Raw genomic sequence first — 23,314 nt, forward strand, 5'->3', positions numbered from 1 at the left:
CCCCCAGTGCCTCCTGCATGCCGCTGAACGGCCAATTGCGGCAGGCAGGAGGCGCTGGGAGGGAGGGGGAGGAGCTGATCGGCGGGGCTGCTGGTGGGCGCTGAGCACCCACTATGTTTTTTGCATGGGTGCCCCAGCCTCAGAGCACCCACAGAGTCAGCACCCACAGGCTCTGGGTCTCTGCCTGGACCAGAGCACATTCAGGAGCAGCTTCTCATGCCTTTTCCCACCCGTAAGTGTGGGGCCCCCCAGGGTAAACGTCACAAACGAAGCAGCCTTGCCCCATGCTGGGAGCCGGTAGCATCAGGAGTGGAGTGAGGATTCCAGTTCAATAGGGAATTGATCCCAACAGGGTCGCCCGTCCCAGCACTGTCCCTCGCAGCGCTAGTCATACAAGCCTGCACAGTAAATGTCTTTCTGTGTGTGTGTGTGTGTGTGTGTGTGAGAGAGAGAGACATAAGAGGATAAGAACCTACGGCTCCCATCAGCTAGTGGGGCTGCTCCTTTAGCTCTAGCTGTAGAGGATTATGCTTTTGGCACTGATGACCTGTGGTTCAGTCCCCACTGAAGACCTGGGCAGGGGGTTCATTAGAGCCACAAGAGAGTGTAGGACAGGAAAAGACGAATAACTCAAGCCATGCAGCTCATTACCATCACCGTAGCTGTAACAGCCCCCAGCCTCCACTGAGAGTGGGTTTGCTCAGAGCAGGGTTAGACAGAAGGATTAGAGCAGGTTTAGACAGATGCCACTCCATGGTTCCCCACAGCAGCCTCAGAAAGGGGGATGTAGCCAGGATAGGAGGGGCTCAGAGATGGCTCTAAGGGCCCCTAAAAAAAGCTCATGCCAATCCTAGCTACTGTTTCCTTCTTCAGCTTCTGAGCCAGCAAATAAGTGTTTACAGGAAATCCACCAGCCAAGCAGCGATTTGCAGGCAGAGCTGAGCACAGTGTGAAGCGTGACGTGGTTTTGCTGCTCCCAGATCCCGTGGGTGTGAATGGGGTTTCCAGCCAGTACAAGTTCATCTACGGGACTGTCTCTGAAAGGGAGGAGATGCCTTATCTGCACCACAGTCTGCCCTGGACCCTCAATCGGGGCTCCCAGAGGCCAACCCAGGGCCTGCACCCACTAGGGCTTCCACAGCCCGACTCTGAGCCTGCACCGATCGGGTCTCCCGCAGCCCGACCCAGGGCCTGCACCGATGGGGCTCCCACAGCCCGACCCGGGGCCTGCACCCATCGGGGCTCCCACAGCCCGACCCGGGGCCTGCACCCACTAGGGCTTCCACAGCCCGACTCTGAGCCTGCACCGATCGGGGCTCCCACAGCCCGGCCCGGGGCCTGCACCGATTGGGTCTCCCACAGCCCGACCCGGGGCCTGCACCGATTGGGGCTCCCACAGCCCGACCCGGGGCCTGCACCGATGGGGCTCCCACAGCCCGACCCGGGGCCTGCACCGATGGGGCTCCCACAGCCCGACCCGGGGCCTGCACCGATCGGGGCTCCCACAGCCCGGCCCGGGGCCTGCACCGATGGGGCTCCCACAGCTCGACCCGGGGCCTGCACCCATCGGGGCTCCCACAGCCCGACCCGGGGCCTGCACCGATCGGGGCTCCCACAGCCCGACCCGGGGCCTGCACCCATCGGGGTTCCCACAGCCCGACCCGGGGCCTGCACCGATGGGGCTTCCACAGCTCGACCCGGGGCCTGCACCCATCGGGGCTCCCACAGCCCGACCCGGGGCCTGCACCGATGGGGCTCCCACAGCCCGACCCGGGGCCTGCACCCACCAGGGCTTCCACAGCCCGACTCTGAGCCTGCACCGATCGGGGCTCCCACAGCCCGACCCGGGGCCTGCACCGATTGGGGCTCCCACAGCTCGACCCGGGGCCTGCACCCATCGGGGCTCCCACAGCCCGACCCAGGGCCTGCACCGATGGGGCTCCCACAGCTCGACCCGGGGCCTGCACCCATCGGGGCTCCCCCAGCCCGACCCGGGTCCTGCACCCATCGGGGCTCCCACAGCCCGACCCGGGGCCTGCACCGATGGGGCTTCCACAGCTCGACCCGGGGCCTGCACCCATCGGGGCTCCCACAGCCCGACCCGGGGCCTGCACCCACCAGGGCTTCCACAGCCCGACTCTGAGCCTGCACCGATCGGGGCTCCCACAGCCCGACGCGGGGCCTGCACCGATTGGGGCTCCCACAGCCCGACCCGGGGCCTGCACCCATCGGAGCTCCCACAGCCCGACCCGGGGCCTGCACCCATCGGGGCTCCCACAGCCCGACGCGGGGCCTGCACCGATTGGGGCTCCCACAGCCCGACCCGGGGCCTGCACCGATGGGGCTTCCACAGCCCGACCCGGGGCCTGCACCCATCGGGGCTCCCACAGCCCGACCCGGGGCCTGCACCGATCGGGGCTCCCACAGCCCGACCCGGGGCCTGCACCCATCGGGGCTCCCACAGCCCGACCCGGGGCCTGCACCGATCGGGGCTCCCACAGCCCGACCCGGGGCCGGCACCGATCGGGGCTCCCACAGCCCGACCCGGGGCCTGCACCCATCGGGGCTCCCACAGCCCGACCCGGGGCCTGCACCCATCGGGGTTCCCACAGCCCGACCCGGGGCCTGCACCGATCGGGGCTCCCACAGCCCGACCCGGGGCCTGCACCCATCGGGGCTCCCACAGCGCGACCCGGGGCCTGCACCGATCGGGGCTCCCACAGCCCGACTCGGGGCCTGCACCAATCAGGGCTCCCACAATCTCTCCCGGGCAGAGGCAAATTAAGATTTATTGGGGCCCTGGGTACAAAGAACATTTGGACCCCCCACCCAACCCTCCGGGGTCCCGCCCCCTGCTCCTCCCATTCCCTCAGGTCCCATCGCCTGATCTGGCCAGAAGCTGGGCTGTGGTAAGAGTTGCACGGGGAACCTGGGCTGCTGTGGGGAGCCCCAGACCCTACACCTGCCCTGGGCAGCACACCCTGGGGGGCAGGGACAGGGGCCGGCAGCTGCTCTCAGGCACCCTGGCACCCTATCCAGGGCAGGTGGAGGGGCTGGCGCGCCCTGCCACTTCCTGGGATCCCTGGGCAGCTCTTACCACAGCCTAAGGTCACCATATGTCCAATTTTGGCTGGGACAGTCCCCTTTTTAAGCCCTGCCCCGGAGATCCCAACTTCTTTGGCAAAAGCGGGCATTTGTCCCATTTGCTCTCGCCAGCTTGACTCCTCTGCTGTGAGGCTGTGACAGTCCCAGTGTCCCAGGAACCACACACCAGACCCCACTTTATGATCTTGCCAGCAAGTTAAAGAAGTATGGATTGGATGAATAGACTATAAGGTGGATAGAAAGCTGGCGAGATTGTTGGGCTCAATGGGTAGTGATCAATGGTTCGATGTCTAGTTGGCAGCCGGTATCAAGCGGAGTGCCCCAAGGGTTGGTCCTGGGGCCAGTTTTGTTCAACATCTTTATCAATGATCTGGATGATGGGATGAATTGCACTCTTAGCAAGTTCGCAGATGACACTAAACTGGGGGGAGAGGTAGATACGCTGGAGGCTAGGGTTAGAGTCCAGAGTGACCTAGACAAATTGGAGGATTGGGCCAAAACAAATCTGATGAGGTTCAACAAAGACAAATGCAGAGTCCTGCACTTAGGACGGAAGAATCCCATGCACTGCTACAGGCTGGGGACCGACTGGCTAAGTAGCAGTTCTGCAGAAAAGGACCTGGGGGTTACAGTGGACGAGAAGCTGGATATGAGTCAGCTGTGTGCCCTTGTTGCCAAGAAGGATAACGGCATATTGGGCTGTATTAGTAGGAGCATTGCCAGCAGGTCGAGGGAAGTGATTATTTCCCTCTATTCAGCACTGGTGAGGCCACACCGGGAGTATTGCATCCAGTTTTGGTCCCCCCACTACAGAAGGGATGTGGACAAATTGGAGAGAGTCCAGCAGAAGGCAATGAAAATGATTAGGAGGTGGGGCACCTGATTTATGAGGAGAGGCTGAGGGAATTCTTCCAATCTGCCCTGGAGGAAAATTCCTTCCCGACCCCAAATATGGCGATCAGCTAAACCCTGAGCATATGGGCAAGATTCATCAGCCAGATACTACAGAAAATTCTTTCCTGGGTAACTCGAATCTCACCCCATCTAATAGCCCATCACAGGCCATTGGGCCTATTTACCATGAATATTTAATTACCAAAACCATGTTATCCCATCATACCATCTCCTCCATAAACTTATTGAGTTTAATCTTAAAGCCAGATAGATCTTTTGCCCCCACTGCTTCCCTTGGAAGGCTATTCCAAAACTTCACTCCTCTGATGGTTAAAAACCTTCGTCTAATTTCTAGTCTAAATTTCCCGATGGCCCGTTTATATCCATTTGTTCTTGTGTCCACATTGGTACTGAGCTTAAATAATTCCTCTCCCTCTCTGGTATTTATCCCTCTGATATATTTATAGAGAGCCATCATATCTCCCCTCAACCTTCTTTTAGTTAGGCTAAACAAACCAAGCTCCCTGAGTCTCCTTTCATAAGACAAGTTTTCCATTCCTCGGATCATCCTAGTAGCCCTTCTCTGTACCTGTTCCAGTTTGAATTCATCCTTCTTAAACATGGGAGACCAGAACTGCACACAGTATTCCAGGTGAGGTCTCACCAGTGCCTTGTATAACGGTACTAAAACCTCCTTATCCCTACTGGAAATACCTCCCCTGATGCATCCCAAGACCGCATTAGCTTTTTTCACAGCCATATCAATTGGCGGCTCATAGTCATCCTATGATCAACCAATACTCCAAGGTCCTTTTCCTCCTCCATTACTTCTAATTGATGCGTCCCTAGCTTATAACTAAAATTCTTGTTATTAATCTCTAAATGCATGACCTTACACTTCTCACTATTAAATTTCATCCTATTACTATTACTCCAGTTTACAAGGTCATCCAGATCCTCCTGTAGGGTATTCCTGTCCTTCTCTAAATTGGCAATACCTCCCAGCTTTGTATCATCTGCAAACTTTATTAGCACACTCCCACTTTTTGTGCCAAGGTCAGTAATAAAAAGATTAAATAAGATTGGTCCCAAAACTGATCCTTGAGGAACTCCACTGGTAACCTCCCTCCATCCTGACAGTTCACCTTTCAGTAGGACCCCTTGTAGTCTCCCCTTTAACCAATTCCTTATCCACCTTTCAATTTTCCTATTGATCCCCATCTTATCCAATTTAACTAATAATTCCCCATGTGGCATGGTATCAAATGCCTTACTAAAATCTAGGTAAATTAGATCCACTGCGTTTCCTTTGTCTAAAAAATCTGTTATTTTCTCAAAGAAGGAGATCAGATTGGTTTGGCACGATCTACCTTTTGTAAAACCATGTTGTATTTTGTCCCATTTACCATTGACTTCAATGTCCTTAACTACCTTCTCCTTCAAAATTTTTTCCAAGACCTTGCATACTACAGATGTAAAACTAACAGGCCTATATAATTATATAGGGAAAATCACTTTTTTTCCCTTTCTTAAAAATAGGAACTATGTTAGCAATTCTCCAATCATACGGTACAATCCCTGAGTTTACAGATTCATTAAAAATTCTTGCTAATGGGCTTGCAATTTCTTGTGCCAATTCCTTTAATATTCTTGGATGAAGATTATCTGGGCCCCCTGATTTAGTCCCATTAAGCTGTCTGAGTTTCGCTTCTACCTCAAATATGGTAATGTCTACCTCCATATCCTCATTCCCATTTGTCATGCTACCATTATCCCTAAGATCCTCTTTAGTCTTATTAAAGACTGAGGCAAAGTATTTGTTTAGATATTGGGCCATGCCTAGATTATCCTTGACCTCCACTCCATCCTCAGTGTTTAGCGGTCCTACTTCTTCTTTCTTTGTTTTCTTCTTATTTATATGACTATAGAACCTTTTACTATTGGTTTTAATTCCCTTTGCAAGGTCCAACTCTACTTGACTTTTAGCCTATCTCACTTTATCCCTACATGTTCTGACCTCAATAAGGTAGCTTTCCTTGGTGATCCCTCCCTTCTTCCACTCCCTATATGCTTTCTGCTTTTTCTTAATCACCTCTCTGAGATGCTTGCTCATCCAGCTTGGTCTACAACTCCTGCCTGTGAATTTTTTCCCCTTACTTGGGATGCAGGCTTCCGATAGCTTCTGCAGCTTTGATTTAAAATAATCCCAGGCCTCCTCTACCTTTAGATCCATAAATTCTTCAGTCCAATCCACTTCCCTAACTAATTTCCTTAATTTTTGAAAGTCAGTCCTTTTGAAATCAAAAACCCTAGCTGCAGATTTATTTTTATTAATCCTTCCGTTCAGTTTGAACTGAATTATCTCATGATCACTTGAGCCAAGATTATCCCCTACAACCATTTCTTCTATGAGGTCCTCACTACTCACCAAAACCAAATCTAAAATGGCATCCCCTCTAGTCGGTTCAGCAACTACTTGTTGAAGGAATCCATCAGCTATCGCATCTAGGAAAATCTGAGCCCTATTATTATTACTAGCACTCGTCCTCCAGTCTATATCTGGGAAGTTAAAGTCTCCCATGATCACACAGTTTCCATTAGTATTTACTTTATTAAAACATTAAAAAGGGCTCTATCCATATCCAAATTAGATCCCGGCGGTCTATAGCACACCCAGGGGAGGCTCTAATAGTTTTCTTCCCCAATTTAATTTTTGCCCAGACGGACTCAGTCATATCCATTTCACCGCTTCTTATTTCTTTACATTCTATCTCATCATTGATATACAGTGCTACTCCACCACCTTTACCTTTATTTCGGTCTTTCCTAAACAGCACATACCCTTCAATACCTCTAGTCCAGTCCTGACTACTATTCCACCATATTTCTGTTATCCCTATAATATCTGGTTTCACTTCCTGCACCAGTAGCTCTAGTTCCTCCATTTTGTTACCTAGGCTCCTCGCATTAGTGTACAAACATCTTAATTTTTGCTGTTTGGCCTCACTCACATTCTGTACCCTATTAGGCATGGTCATTTTACTACCAGTATAACCTATTAGACTTGTGTCTACACTGCCCTTCCTCCTACCCACGGCTGTATCCACTCTGACTTCATTTTCTTTCCTCTCAATGCTAAATTCTGGTGTGGAGATTACCTGGACATCTCCCAACCATCTCTCCCTAATTCCTAGTTTAAAGCTCTCTTAATCAGTTGTGCCAGCCTCCATCCTAGAAGTCTATTTCCTTCCCTACTCAGATGAAGTCCATCCCGAGAGAACTGTCCTCTATCCATGAATGCCTCCCAGTGGCCATATATCCCAAAGCCCTCCTTATAGCACCACTGCCTAAGCCATCTGTTGATAGTCATAATCTTGTCACACCTTTGTTGTCCTTCTCTAGGAACAGGCAGAATCCCACTAAAGATCACCTGAGCCTCAATTTCCTTAAGCGTCTTCCCCAGCCTAGCACAGTCTCCCTTAATACTTTCCAGCGAGAATCTAGCCGTATCATTTGTTCCCACATGAAGAATAATTAGGGGATTCTTTCCCACGCCCTTTAGAATCCTTTTCAACCTCAGGTCTACATCCCGTATCTTAGCACCCAGAAGACAGCACACCCTCCTATTCTCTGGATCAGCTCTGGTTACAGGCCTATCTGTTCTTCTCAGTAAAGAGTCCCCAATCACATAGACCTGTCTTTTCCTAGTGACGGTGCTATTCTCCAGTCTAACCCCTGTTCCCTCTGGCTGCAAGTTCTTTCCATTCCTATTCTCCCTTGTAATCCTCTTTAACCCATCCTGTATCCTCCTGGGGCTCATATTTGGTGTAATCTCCATTAACTCTTCCCCTTTTCCTATAGGACTAGCCACTCTTCTCTTCTTCCTTGCCCTTCCACCTTCAGTGACTACCTGCTGAGCCCCTTCTTCATTTTCCAACTCTGCATACCTATTCTTAAGCTCTATTTCTCCTTCACTAGCCCGTCTTTTCCTCTGTCTGGTTCTTTTAGTCACATGCTTCCCCTGACCACTTTCCTCACCCAGTCTCCCCTCAGAATTCCCCAGTCCTGCTTCCATCTGCAAGTCTGAGCTTTTCCCTTCAGATACCTCATGTCTTTGCTCCATAATCTGCTCAAACCCCTTCCTAAACTCTACCAGACTTTCCACCTGCATCTCCAAACCTCGGATCTTTTCCTCCATCAGCTCTATCAGACGGCACTTCATACAGACAAAACTCTTACCAGGTGCCCCCTCCAGGATCATGTACATACCACAGCTTCCACATCCAGTCATCTTCATTGTGTCTTCCGCTACATGGGTCACTCCCACTGCTGCCTCTGTATCTGTCATTGCCTTCCCACCTAAATCCTGTTAATCTGGGAAACACAAACCACACCAAAACACCACCACCCACAGCAAAAAACAAGCACCACAAGACAAACTCCCCTTTCAAACTCCCACTCAAACTCCCCTGTTTACAGCTCTGTTTGCTGGCTCCTGGAAGCAGCCGGCATGCCCCTGAGGCCCCAGGGGCCGGGGGCAGGGTTCTCTGTGCAGCACCGACCCCGCAGCTCCCATTGGCTGGGAACGGGGAGCTGCGGCCAATGGGAGCTGCAGGGATGGTGCCTGCAGAGAGGGGCAGCACACGGAGCCATGTGCCCCCCACCCTGAGGGGCTGCAGCACAGGGGTGTGATGGCTACTTCTGGGAGTGGTGTGGGGCCAGGGAAGGTGGAGAGCCTGCCTTAGCCCCACTGCGCCGATGACCGGGAGCTGCCTGAGGTAAGTGCACCCCAACCTCCAGCCCTGAGCCCCCTCCCAGAGCCAGCACCCCGTATCCCCTCCTGCACCCCAAACCATCTCTTGCATCCCAAACCCCCTGCCTCAGTCCTGAGCCCCCTCCCAGAGTCAGCACCCCGTACCCCCTCCCGCACCCCAACACTGTGCCCCAGCCCAGAGCCCCCTCCTGCACACAAACTTCCTGCCAGAGCTTGCACCCCTCACCACTTCTTGCACCACAACTCCCTGCCCCAGGCTCAGCCTGGAGCCCCCTCCCATACTCCAAACCCCTCGCCCCCAGCCCAGAGCCCGCACCCCTCCCACACACCAACCCCCTGCCCCAGCCCAGTGAAAGTGATTGAGGATCAGGGAGAGTGAGCGATGGAGGGAGGAGGGATGGAGTAAGCAGAGTGAAGGGGCAGGGTAGATCCTGGGTTGCACTTAAATTCAACAAGTGATCTTGTGTGTAAAAAGGTTGGAGACCACTGAAGTACAGCATTCGTTCATTTACCCCGTATTATACAAAGTATTGCACCCAATATCCCGTAGTTGGCATAATTTTCCTCGCCTGTCTCCACAAGAAGAGGGACAGTATTACTTGTTCTCCGCTCTGTGTTGTGGCTCCATTTGCTCCTGATGCTCTCAGCTTGGGGTCCTGATGCGGAGCGTGCCTGGCATGGGGCTTGCAGGCACACAAGCTTGCCATTGCCCTCGGGTTAGCCACATAGCTGGCTGCAGTGTAGACATGCTCTCGTCTCCTTAGGCCTCAGCTCCCCTTCTTTCCAATGGCTAATGATCATTCCTGTCTCCCACCCTGTGTCTACCTCTGCGGGAGGGACTGTCTCTCGCTCTGGGTCCATGCAGCAAATGAGGCCCTGATCTTGGGTGGGGCTTCTGGCTGCTGCTGCAATACAAACATTTAATAGTAACTGGCTGAACAGTAAAGACGCTTATTGGTTTCCTCAGTGGTCTCTAAGTCAGGAGAACCCGAACCTGCTTCACTAGGTGTGAATGAGGAAGGGCTAGTGACTGGGAATGGTCCCTGGGCCCAGGCAGGCCTGCAGGGGGAGAAGAGTGCTGTAATGGGGTCAACACCCACCTCTTACGAGCGCCCTCCTCTGGTTGGGTGTGTCTGCATTCTTTCAGTTCTGGTGACCCCTTTTGGTGGTTCTCAGGCGGTTTTTTCAGTGACTCAGCCCTCTGGCCGAGTCACACACACTGTCTGCATGTGAATCAGAACAGACCCCTTCCAGGCTATACCGTCCACCAGGGGCTATCTCAGTACCCCTCTGGTGGTGTCTCTCTAGCCCTCCCTGGGCTCAGTCTTTAAGTAGTCCCAGCCCTGGTATGGGGCCATATCCCCAGGGCTTCCTCCCTGGAGACACTATCTTCCTGCAGCCCTACTCAGTCCCAGCAGCCAGCCGGGAGCTCCTTCATTGCTCCCCCGGTCGCTGCCAGCAGACTGTCTTTGGCTCCTAGCAGTCCTAGCTGCCAGCCAGGAGCCTCTCGCTCTGCCGGTCCCTGCCAGCAGACTGTCTGTGGTCCTGCTGCTCTTCCAGCCAGCCAGGCAATGCTGGGGCATCGGGGTCAGCACTGACTGCAAGGGGAGAGCACACCCTACTGAGCCCCCCTCCTCCCCACTGCAGCACAGCGCCCCCTAGCACCATGCTGGGTCACTGGGGTCAGCACGAACTGCCAGGGGAGAGCACCCCCTACTGAACTTGCTGTGACACTTTGGGTTCCACCCAGACCAGTAAGGGGTTGTGTCGTTACCTGCCCTGCAGCTCTGGGCCTGAACACCAGCAGCCGGCAGACAAGCATGCAGGCCACACCCTGGCTTCCACTGCCCAGTGAATGTTAGCAGAGCGACCTCAACACCCTCCCCTATCCTGAACTTCCCCAAAACTGTGTGCCTGCAGTGTCCAGCCCTCTTCTGGAACATGCACAGAAGTTATTACGTTCATTGCTCTTTTAAGGAGATGGAAACAACGGCTTGTTATCTTGACTGGAGTAAATAATCACTGCAGTGCAATCAAAGCACTGGGTTGGTTCAGATAAAAAATAAAAAGTAATTTAATTAAAAAGAGAGAGGGTTTAAGTGAATTCAGGTACAAGGGATAAAGATAGAAAGGGATACAAACAAACTAAAATACAAATACACTTTCTAATGGCTAAGACCTAAACTATACTTTTTATTCAAGGTAGTTTCCTCACTAATCTTCCATTTCCAGAAAAAGTTAACTAGCTTTTAGTCAGGAGTCCCACAGAGCCCAAGATGCTGGTTCTCCTTGTCTCCACAGGTGAAGGATAACTTAGAGGTTCACCCCGTCTCTTTATAGTCCAGCGACCCTTTGAAAGGTATTCTTCTGAAAGCTCTCCCCGGATCATGTTCCTTTTCCCTGCTCGGTGTGGACGCCAGGCTGGCTTCTCCCCTGCTGGGGATTTTGACAATGTAAGTAATCTCTTGCTTCAAGCTCTGATACAAAAGAATAGCCCATTGAGTTTGGCCACACCTGGTTTGGGGTGTTGGCCTCTTCCCTGTGCCTAGAAGAAATCTGTTTATCAACTTCCCTCACATATTTCCAGCATATATCTATAAAGTTCCTTCTGGGTTGACACAAGAATATTATTGAACAGTGAGTTATTAGTTTCCCAAAGACATATTACATGACACCTCTTAGATACAGATTATAACAACAGTGAGTTGGGGTACACTCAGCTGATCAGGCCAGCTGAAATTCATTGCTAGATATCAGGGAGCCCCAAGCCTTCTGACATAGGGATGCTCTTAAGGTCACACCCCCATCCCTTTCCCTGCAATGCAGGGGTGTAGCCACAGGTGGGCCTGAATGGGCTGCGGCCCACCCATCCCCCTGCCCCTCAGCAAGCCTCCTGCCCCTATATCCCCCTGTCCCTCAACCTCTTTCTTGCCCCCACATCCCCCTTCCCCCTCAGCAAGCCTCCTGCCTCCCACATCCCCCTGCCCACCCATCCTGTCCCTGCCCCCACATCCCCCTGCCCCTCAGCAATCCTCCTTCCCCCACATCCCATTGCTCCCCAGCAGCTAAGACTTGAATGTGCCAGAAAGAGCCCCCCTGTTCTGCAATGATTTCTGCCCAACCCTCTTCTATAGACTAGCTCCCCTCAAGCAGTGTTATCTTTCCTTCCAATATAAATAATAAATCTACAATAACAACTCCTCAGTGAGCCAGGAAATTTGATGTGTGGCAAGTGCGCAAATTGCAGCACCAAATCTGGGTGGGAAATGGAAATCCGTTCCCACCAAAAAATTCAGGTTTTCTAAATATTTTTCATCCCGCATCAGAACGAAAAGTCAAAAATCATTACATTTCTCATGGGATCTCCAACCAATTCCATCCACGAAACCAAAGTGGAATTTTTTGGCTTCCCAGCTGCCTGAGGTGGAAGGCTCTTGTCAGTTTAACTTTTGCCTGGCTGCTGGAGAGGCAGAAAGGTGGGGTGCTCAGCTGTCTTGCCCTGCCCCCTCCGTTTACCACCAGGCTCTGTTGGCATCTCTTATTGCTGCTGTAACACAAATAGAAGACAAGTGTTGAGGCTCAGCAGTTTACTAAGGAACAAAGCAAATGTCCACGATTTCTTATTGCACTTACTTAAGACCATCGATCACCAATTCTTTAGTATTTTTAATACATTTATTCAATGGCCAGAACCTCTCCAAGGAGTAAGGATGCACTTGTCTTAAAAAGAAAAGGAGTACTTGTGGCACCTTAGAGACTAACCAATTTATCACGAAAGCTTATGCTCAAATAAATTGGTTAGTCTCTAAGGTGCCACAAGTCCTCCTTTTCTTTTTGCGAATACAGACTAACACGGCTTCTACTCTGAAACTTGTCTTAAAGGCGCTCCTAAGAGTGTGGGCCCTGTGATTGGGATGGTTTGGTCTGAAAGGGACAAGTTTAGAATATCAAAAGCAATTGCTTAAAGCTAGGGTTTAGCTCTCTCTTAGGCCAGTTTGATTGGACATACAATGGAGCGGAGGGCATGCATATAGCATGAGACAGTTATGGTACAAAGTATGGCTAGAAAGTGTAGCCTCAACAAGATAACCTGGAGTTATTTATATGAAAGAACAGAGGGGAATGACAAGCTTTGACATGAGATCTCACCACTGCTGCTTGTCCTGTCACCCTGAAGCAGCGGAGGGCTGCTCAGAAGGCTGGTGTGGGTGTTGCTTTCACGTCTAGATTTTGCAGCCTCTTTGTGGATTCAGTCAAATCTTCTTAGGACTGTCACCCTCAATGAGGGGCAAATCTTTCCCAGATGAGGGTTCAGCAAAGCTCTGGGGTCCCACGTGGTGACCTCAGTTTTATGTACCCAGCTTCCAGGCCTCCTTGGAGTGGGCCGCCCTCTGATTGCTACTGGCCATTTGCTGAATTGCACTCAGCTTTCTGCTCTCCATTTCTCTGCTGCTTCCATCAGTGTCCAGTAGATGGCCTCAGTGTATAACACATTTCTTCCACATGCTTTTCGTCATACCCTATTATTGTTTTTACTGTTGTTATTTTAAGAACTGATTCATTTCATGGATTGCATTGCAGTATGCGCTCAGATTGTTAAATGGGATCCCCTCCTTTTAAGCAATTTCTCATCATATTCCAATGTTATACCCTGAATAGGTGTTTATATCTTTCAACATTCCTTTTTGTGCTGTACAATTCCTATCACTTCTAAAGTGGAACAGATATTTAGAACAAAATCTCTTATAGACTTCTAAACATAGTGGACATGATCCATATATCTATATATTCTCTGAGGACACTGTAATAGTCAGTGCAGACAGCACCTCCATGAACAGATGGTGCTGTATCTTTACCTTAGGGCTTGTCTATACATAAACCATAGCACTTCAGGGAAGGGTTCTCTTGTCAATGTAGGTGCTCCACTGAAAGAGGCGGTAGCTATGTCGATGGGAGAATTCGTCCACCAACCTAGCACTGTCTCCTAACCAGGGGTTAGGTCAGTTTACCTGTGCCATCAGGGGTGTGGATTTTTCACAGCTCTGAGCCATATAGGTATACTGACCTAATAGTGATCAATGGCTCCATGTTAGTGATCAATGGCTCCGTGTCTAGTTGGCAGCCGGTATCAAGCGGAGTGCCCCAAGGGTCAGTCCTCGGGCCGGTTTTGTTCAATACCTTCATAAATGATCTGGAGGATGGTGTGGATTGCACCCTCAGCAAGTTTGCAGATGACACTAAACTGGGAGGAGAGGTAGATATGCTGGAGTGTAGGGATAGGATACAGAGGGCCCTAGACAAATTAGAGGATTGGGCCAAAAGAAATCTGATCACATCATAATTCCTTGACTGTGCCAGGACTTGCAGTTCTCCCTGCTTGTTTCCCAGGCTTCTTGCATTTGTGTATAGGCACTTGAGATAACTCGCTGATCGTCCCTCTTTCTCAGTATGAAGCAGGAGCCCTCCCCTCTCGTGCTGTCCTGCTCATGCTTCCTCCCGGTATTCCACTTCCGCACTTACCTCAGGGCTTTGGTCTCCTTCCCCCGGTGAACCTAGTTTAAAGCCCTCCTCACTAGGTTAGCCAGCCTGCTTGCGAAGATGCTCTTCCCTCTCTTTGTTAGGTGAAGCCCGTCTCTGCCTAGCACTCCTCCTTCTTGGAACACCATCCCATGGTCAAAGAACCCAAAGCCTTCTCTCCGACACCACCTGCGTAGCCATTCGTTGACTTCCACAATTCGACGGTCTCTACCCGGGCCTTTTCCTTCCACGGGGAGGATGGACGAGAGCACCACTTGTGCCTCAGACTCTTTTATCCTTCTTCCCGAGCCACATAGTCTGCAGTGATCTGCTCAAGGTCATTCTTGGCAATATCATTGGTGCCCACATGGAGAAGCAGGAAGGGGTAGCGATCTGAGGGCTTGATGAGTCTCAGCAGTCTCTCCGTCACATCGTGAATCCTAGCTCCTGGCAAGCAGCACACTTCTTGGTTTTCCTGGTCAGGGTGGTAGAGAGATGACTCGGTCCCCCTGAGGAGGGAGTCCCCGACCACCACCACCCGCCTCCTTCTCTTGGGAGCAGTGGTCATAGAACCCCCATCCCTAGGACAGTGCATCTCATGCCTTCCAATCAGTGGAGTCTCCTTCTGTTCCCTTCCCCCAGCTGTATCGTCTAGACCACTCTCCACATTAGTACCTGTGGAGAGAACATGAAAACGGTTGCTTACCTGTATCTGTGTTGCTGGTACACGGACGCTCCCCTTTCTTCTTCTGGAGATCACATGCTGCCAAATTTCTTCACCGTCCTTCTGTCCCCGCTGCGCAGCCTGCTCTGAATCTTCCTGGAGGATTTCCACTCCATCCCCAGACACTTTAACAGACTTTTCCAGTAGCTGTACTGGCCGCGAATGCCAGGGCAAATTAATCATTAAACACGCTTGCTTTTAAACCATGTATACTATTTAAGAAGGTACACTCACCAGAGGTCCCTTCTCCGCCTGGCAGGTCTGGGAGGCAGCCTTGGGTGGGTTGGGGGGGTACTGGCTCCGGGTCCAGGGTGAGAAACTATTCCGGCCTGTCAGGGAAATCGGTTTCTCCACTAGCTTGCTGTGAGCTTGCACTAGCTTGCTGTGAGCTATCTACAACCTCATCATCATCATCTTCCTCGTCCCCAAAACCTGCTTCCATGTTGCCTCCCTCTCCATTGAAGGAGTCCAAGCACATGGTTGGGGTAGTGGTGGCTGAACCCCCTAAAATGGCATGCAGCTCATCATAGAAGCGGCATGTTTGGGGCTCTGACCCAGAGTGGCTGTTTGCCTCTCTGGTTTTCTGGTAGGCTTGCCTCAGCTCCTTAAGTTTCACGTGGCACTGCTTCGGGTCCCTGTTATGGCCTCTGTCCTTCATGCCCTGGGAGATTTTGACAAATGTTTTGGCATTTTGAAAACTGGAATGGAGTTCTGATAGCACGGATTCCTCTCCCCATACAGCGATCAGATCCCGTACCTCCCGTTCAGTCCATACTGGAGCTCTTTTGCGATTCTGGGGCTTCACCATGGTCACTTCTGCTGATGAGCTCTGCACTCACCTGCAGCTTGCCACGCTGGCCAAACAGGAAATGAAATTCAAAAGTTCATGCGCCTTTTCCTGTCTACCTGGCCAGTGCATCTGAGTTGAGAATGCTGTCCAGAGCGGTCACAATGGAGCACTCTGGGATAGCTCCCGGAGGTCAATACCATCGAATTGCATCCACACTACCCCAAATTCGACCCAACAAGGGCAATTTCAGCGCTAATCCCCTTGTCGGGGGTGGAGTAAAGAAATAGATTTTAAGAGCCCTTTAAGTTGAAAAAAAGGGCTTCGTCGTGTGGACAGGTGCAGGGTTAAATCGATTTAATGCTGCTAAATTCGACCTCAACTCCTAGTGCAGACCAGGGCTCAGAGAAGCCTGCAAGATGAAAGCCTCAGTGGGCTCTCCCCAGGCAAACTCCCTCTGTTAGCCGCTCCTCAGTTTGCTGCTCAGCTAGTTCGCAGCTGACTGCCTTTTTATAACAGTCAGGCCACTCAAGGCTCACCTGGAACAAAGCATTCCCAATTCACTCTTTTCAAACAATCAAGCACATGATCAAACTGACAATTTTTTAAGAACATTTTACTAGATGCCCAAAAAAGCCACAATCAAGGACAAAGGCAATATTGATTTAGAGGGGAAGTGAAGGCAGCTATCAAAATATATATAACAAATAAATAAATATATAACAAATGGAAGAAAGGGAAAAATGATAGTAATTAATATAAATCAGAAGCCAGCGATTGTAGAAAATTGATAAGGGACACAAGGAAAAATCTAGGCCAGCAGAGATAAGGACAATAAGAGGAGTTTTTAAAGTATATTAGGAACAAGAACAATCCTGGCAATGGTATTGGTCCATTAATAGATGACATTGGTAGAATTATAAATAACAATGCAGAAGTATTCAAAAATATTTCTGTTCTGTATTTGGGAAAAATAGATGATATGACTATATCGTATGATAACACACTGCATTCCACTAGTACCTCAGGAGGATGTTAAATAGCAGCTACAAAAGTCAGCTATTTTTAAATCAGGAGACTGAGATAACTTGCATCCAAGAGTTTTAAAAGAACTGGCTAAGAAGCTAATTGGACTGTTAGTATTGATTTTCAATAAGTCTTGGGACACTGGGGAAGTCCCAGAAGACTAGAAGAGAGCTAATCTTGTGCCAATATTTTAAAAAAGATAAACAGGATGACTCAGAAATTATAGCCCTGTCAGTTTGACATCAGTCCTGGACAAGATAATGGAGTGGTTCATGTGGGACTTGATGTTACAGAATGGGATGTAGATGGTGACAAACTTTTACTCCAAAATCATAAAGCATACTTTCGATGTAGTTACATTATTCTGTAAATATTACCCATATATACACCTCGCAATGATTATGAGTCTTGAAAAGTTATGAGCTTTTATTAAAAGAAAAGGAGTACTTGTGGCACCTTAGAGACTAACCAATTTATTTGAGCATAAGCTTTCGTGAGCTACAGCTCACTTCATCGGATGCATACTGTGGAAAGTGTAGAGTGATCACTCTCCTTACAATGTGATCACTTTAGATAAGCTATTACCAGCAGGAGAGTGGGGTGGGAGGAGGTATTTTTTCATGCTTTGTGTGTATAAAAAGATCTTATACACTTTCCACAGTATGCATCCAATGAAGTGAGCTGTAGCTCACGAAAGCTTATGCTCAAATAAATTGGTTAGTCTCTAAGGCGCCACAAGTACTCCTTTTCTTTTTGGGAATACAGACTAACACGGCTGTTACTCTGAGAGCTTTCATTAGATACCTTACATGTCACTCCTTCTGGATAACTACCCTGCAAGACATGTGTTTGGTGTAGTGAGTATGTCAGGGCTAAGACAAGAGTTGTTTGCAAACAACAGGGGTCCCCTTGCCAATGGATCACTATGTCACAGTCCTCATAGCCACAGCATCACACCGTAAGCTCATGATCGGTTATTTTCCATCATGACTCTTTTTCAGAGTTCCTGGTTTCCAGGATACAATCCCCATCTTGTAACTGTGACTGACATTCTTTGTTTCTTGGTGTATGACCTTATGTTTTGCCTGCCCGTCCCACCAACCAGACTTTTAATGGCCCATCAGCGGTGCTGACCAGAGCCACCAGGGTCCCTTTTGAACCGGGTGTTCTGGTCAAAAATTGGATGCCTGGCACCCCTAACTCAGAGGGCTGCGTTTCCTGCACAGCCCAGGCAGCAGCTGAACGGATGGAAAATCCTCTGCCTCCTTGTGACCCTTGGGGCACAGGGGTCCATCCCCTCCTTGGCTTGACATTTCCCCATGAGCTGGGTTAGGTCCTTGTTTCTGCTCCTACAGAGATTAACTGGCCATAAACCAACACACCTGAGAGATGGTTTCCCAGCCCCAGGTGCCTCCAGCCAGTTTCCAAACCCTCCTTTACCAGGCAACACCTAAGCCAATAGGAAAGAGTTCCACCTCTAAAAACCTTCTACTTTAGGGTTTTTTTCCCCTCTGTGCCTAAGGAGAACCCCGGCCCTGCTCCCTTGCCCCCAACCCAATGAAACTGACAAAATACAGCGTGAGGTTCATATCTGCTTCTGGCCAACAGATACAGCAATGACAACATTTAGGCAGGTGGAGAGAGGGATGAGTGAAAGAAAGAAAGAAAGAAAGAAAGAAAGAAAGAAAGAAAGAAAGAAAGAAAGAAAGAAAGAAAGAAAGAAAGAGGGTGAAAATCAAGGGGGGGAGTAAATTCCCCAGCCCCCACCTGGCCTTCCCTGAAGTGATGTTCCTCATTACAGGGCCTTTGTTGCCTTTTTGTTAGCATGATTCTCAAGCAAATGGCTGGGCGGAGATTATCAACGTTGCTGAAGGGGAGGGGGGTTCTGAGCACCCCATCAACATGAAAGGGAGTGAATGGGGTGTCCAGTGCCTTAGAGGGCTGTGTAAATTGTCATGTGTACAGACATTAACATATGCCTTGAAAACACACTGTTAACAACTAGAGTTCTCTCTCTGCCTTGTAACTCCCTCTACAGCCACTAGGATTGCCACCAGTCTCCCTTATGCATATTCCAAACCATTAGCTCCCTCTCAGCGCTAAAGACAATGAGGCTCATGTTCACACAACGCACAGTCAACCTGTGGAACTCCTTGACAGAGGATATTGTGAAGGCCAAGATTATAACAGGGTTAAAAAAAAACTAGATACGTTCATGGAGGATAGGTCCATCAATGGCTATGAGCCAGGATGGGCAGGAATGGTGTCCCTAGCCTCTGTTTACCAGAAGCTGGGAATTGGTGACATAGGATGGATCACTTGATGATTACCTGTTCTGTTCATTCCCTCTGCGGCACCTGGCATTGGCCACTGTCAGCAGACAGGATACTGGGCTAGTGAACCTTCTGTGTGACCCAGTATGGCCATTCTAATGTTCTTATGATCAATAGGTGCCTCCCAACAAGTGGGATATCTTGTCTGGGGAGCATTAACTAAGCTAAAGGTAAAATACACATTTCTCAGGAAAGGAGAGATCTGATACTTGAGAAGGAATCTCCTAACTATTGTTAGGTCTTCAAACCAAAGAGAACCCCTGCCAGGTGACAGAAAAAAATAACTTCCCCCTTTTCCTGTATTGAACACCTATAGTGTGCGATACATGAACCAAAGATCATGGACAGGTGTGGAAACCATAGGAATGAAGCCAACCAGAAATAAGTGGCTGTGAGATCCAGAAAACTGAGGGTCAAACGGGGCAAACTGCCTGTTACCCCAAGAAACCCAGACCAAATTAGATATGTGCAATTGTTTGACTTATGAATCAGATCTATTACATATTTCTATATGTCTGCCATGTTCCTCCAATGTAATATCTCATATCCTGTAATAAGCCCTGAAAGATGTGAAATGAAAAGTATTAGCTTACTGAATCACAGTACCAACTCCAGCACACACCAGCAGGACTGAACTTCCTGCTACAACCCCTGATCAGATACAACAACAACATAACATACAAGACAACAACTTAACACTATGGCCTGGTCTACATTAGGAAATCATAGAATCACAGAATCATCGAATATCAGGGTTGGAAGGGACCTCAGAAGGTCATCTAGTCCAACCCCCTGCTCAAAGCACGACCAATCCCCAACTAAATCATCCCAGCCAGGGCTTTGTCAAGCCTGACCTTAAAAACTTCTAAGGATGGAGATTCCACCACCTCCTTAGGTAACGCATTCCAGTGCTTCACCACCCTCCTAGTGAAACAGTTTTTCCTAATATCCAACCTAAACCTCCCCCACTGCAACTTGAGACCATTACTCCTTGTTCTGTCATCTGCTACCACTGAGAACAGTCTAGATCCATCCTCTTTGGAACCCCCTTTCAGGTAGTTGAAAGCAGCTATCAAATCCCCCCTCATTCTTCTCTTCCGCACACTAAACAATCCCAGTTCCTTCAGCCTCTCCTCATAAGTCATGTGTTCCAGTCCCCTAATCATTTTTGTTGCCCTCCGCTGGACTCTTTCCAATTTTTCCACATCCATCTTGTAGTGTGGGGCCCAAAACTGGACACAGTACTCCAGATGAGGCCTCACCAATGTTGAATAGAGGGGAATGATCACGTCCCTCGATCTGCTGGCAATGCCCCTACTTATACATCCCAAAATGCCATTGGCCTTCTTGGCAACAAGGGCACACTGTTGACTCATATCCAGCTTCTCGTCCGCTGTAATCCCTAGGTCCTTTTCTGCCGAACTGCTGCCGAGCCATTCGGTCCCTAGTCTGTAGCAGTGCATGGGATTCTTCCCTCCTAAGTGCAGGACTTTGCACTTGTCCTTGTTGAACCTCATCAGATTTATTTTGGCCCAATCGTCTAATTTGTCTAGGTCCCTCTGTATCCTATCCCTACCCTCCAGCGTATCTACCACTCCTCCCAGTTTAGTGTCATCTGCAGACTTGCTGAGGGTGCAGTCCACGCCATCCTCCAGATCATTTATGAAGATATTGAACAAAACCGGCCCCAGGACCGAACCTTGGGGCACTCCATTTGATACCGGCTGCCAACTAGACATGGAGCCATTGATCACTACCCATTGAGCCCGATGATCTAGCCAGCTTTCTGTCCACCTTATTGTCCATTCATCCAGCACATACTTCTTTAACTTGCTGGTAAGAATACTGTGGGAGACCCTGTCAAAAGTTTTGCTAAAGTCAAGGAATAACATGTCCACCGCTTTCCCCTCATCCACAGAGCCAGTTATCTCGTCATAGAAGGCAATTAGATTAGTCAGGCATGACTTGCCCTTGGTGAATCCATGCTGACTGTTCCTGATCACTTTCCTCTCCTCTAAGTGCTTCAGAATTGATTCCTTGAGGACCTGCTCCATGATTTTTCCAGGGACTGAGGTGAGGCTGCCTGGCCTGTAGTTCCCAGGATCCTCCTCCTTCCCTTTTTTAAAGATGGGCACTACATTAGCCTTTTTCCAGTCGTCCGGGACTTCCCCTGATCGCCATGAGTTTTCAAAGATAATGGCCAATGGCTCTGCAATCACATCCGCCAACTCCTTTAGCACTCTCCGATGCAGCGCATCCGGCCCCATGGACTTGTGCTCGTCCAGCTTTTCTAAATAGTCCCGAACCACTTCTTTCTTCCTTCTGGCTGGCAACCTCCTCCCCATGCTATGCTGCCCAGTGCAGTAGTCTGGGAGCTGACCTTGTTCGTGAAGACAGAGGCAAAAAAAGCATTGAGTACATTAGCTTCTTCCACATCCTCTGTCACTAGGTTGCCTCCCTCATTCAGTAAGGGGCCCACACTTTCCTTGACTTTCTTCTTGTTGCTAACATACCTGAAGAAACCCTTTCTGTTACTCTTAACATCTCTTGCTAGCTGCAACTCCAGATGTGATTTGGCCTTCCTGATTTCACTCCTGCATGCCCGAATATAATTTTTGTACTCCTCCCTTGTCATTTGTCCAATCTTCCACTTCTTGTAAGCTTCTTTTCTGTGTTTGAGATCAGCAAGGATTTCACTGTTAAGCCAAGCTGGTCACCTGCCATATTTACTATTCTTTCTACACATTGGGATGGTTTGTCCCTGTAACCTCAATAATGATTCTTTAAAATACAGCCAGCTCTCCTGGACTCCTTTCCCCCTCATGTTATTCTCCCAGGGGATCCTGCCCATCAGTTCCCTGAGGGAGTCAAAGTCTGCTTTTCTGAAGTCCAGGGTCCGTATTCTGCTGCTCTCCTTTCTTCCACGTGTCAGGATCCTGACCTCGACCATCTCATAGTCACTGCCTCCCAGGTTCCCACCCACTTTTGCTTCCTCTACTAATTCTTCATGGTTTGTGAGCAGCAGGTCAAGAAGAGCTCTACCCCTAGTTGGTTCCTCCAGCACTTGCACCAGGAAATTGTCCCCTACACTTTCCAAAAACTTCCTGGATTGTCTGTGCATCTCTGTATTGCTCTCCCAGCAGATATCAGGGTGATTGAAGTCTCCCATGAGAACCAGGGCCTGTGATCTAGTAACTTCCGTGAGTTGCCTGAAGAAAGCCTCGTCCACCTCATCCCCCTGGTCCGGTGGTCTATAGCAGACTCCCACCACGACATCACCCTTGTTGCTCATGCTTCTAAACTTAATCCAGAAACACTCAGGTTTTTCTGCAGTTTCAATCTTGAGCTCTGAGCAGTCATACTGCTCCCTTACATACAGTGCAACTCCCCCACCTTTTCTGCCCTGCCTGTCCTTCCTGAGCAGTTTATATCCATCCATGACAGTATTCCAGTCATGTGAGTTATCCCACCAAGTCTCTGTTATTCCAATCACATCATAATTCCTTGACTGTGCCAGGACTTCCAGTTCTCCCTGCTTGTTTCCCCGGCTTCTTGCATTTGTGTATAGGCACTTGAGATAACTCGCGTCCCTCTTTCTCTGTATGAGGCAGGAGCCCTGCCCTCTCACGCGCTCCTGCTCATGCTTCCTCCCCGTATCCCACTTCCCCACTTACCTCAGGGCTTTGGTCTCCTTCCCCCGGTGAACCTTCACAAAACTCGAGAACCAAGGGTCAATGAAATTATTAGGCAGTAGGTTTAAAACAAAGAAAAGGAAGTACTACTTAACACAACACACACACCTATGAACCTTATTGCCAGGGATGCTGTGAAGCCCAAAAGTATAAGTGGGTTCAAAAAAGAATTAGATAAGTTCCTGGAGGATAGGTCAGTGGCTACTAGACAAGATGGTCAGGGATGCAACCGCATGCTCTGGGTGTTCCTAAGCCTCTGACTACTGGAAGCTAGGAGTGGATGACAGAGGATGGATTACTTGATAATTTCCCTATTCTGTTCATTCCCGCTGAAGCACCTGGTATTGGCCCTGTCGGAAGACAGGATATTGGGCTAGATGGACCATTGATCTGACCCAGTATGCCGTGTTTATATTCTTATGTAGTGTTCACACATATTCGCAGGTTGAGGTGAGCACTGGG

The sequence above is a fragment of the Chelonia mydas genome, chromosome 20, assembly GCF_015237465.2.
Source record: "Chelonia mydas isolate rCheMyd1 chromosome 20, rCheMyd1.pri.v2, whole genome shotgun sequence".
NCBI lineage: Eukaryota > Metazoa > Chordata > Testudines > Cheloniidae > Chelonia > Chelonia mydas.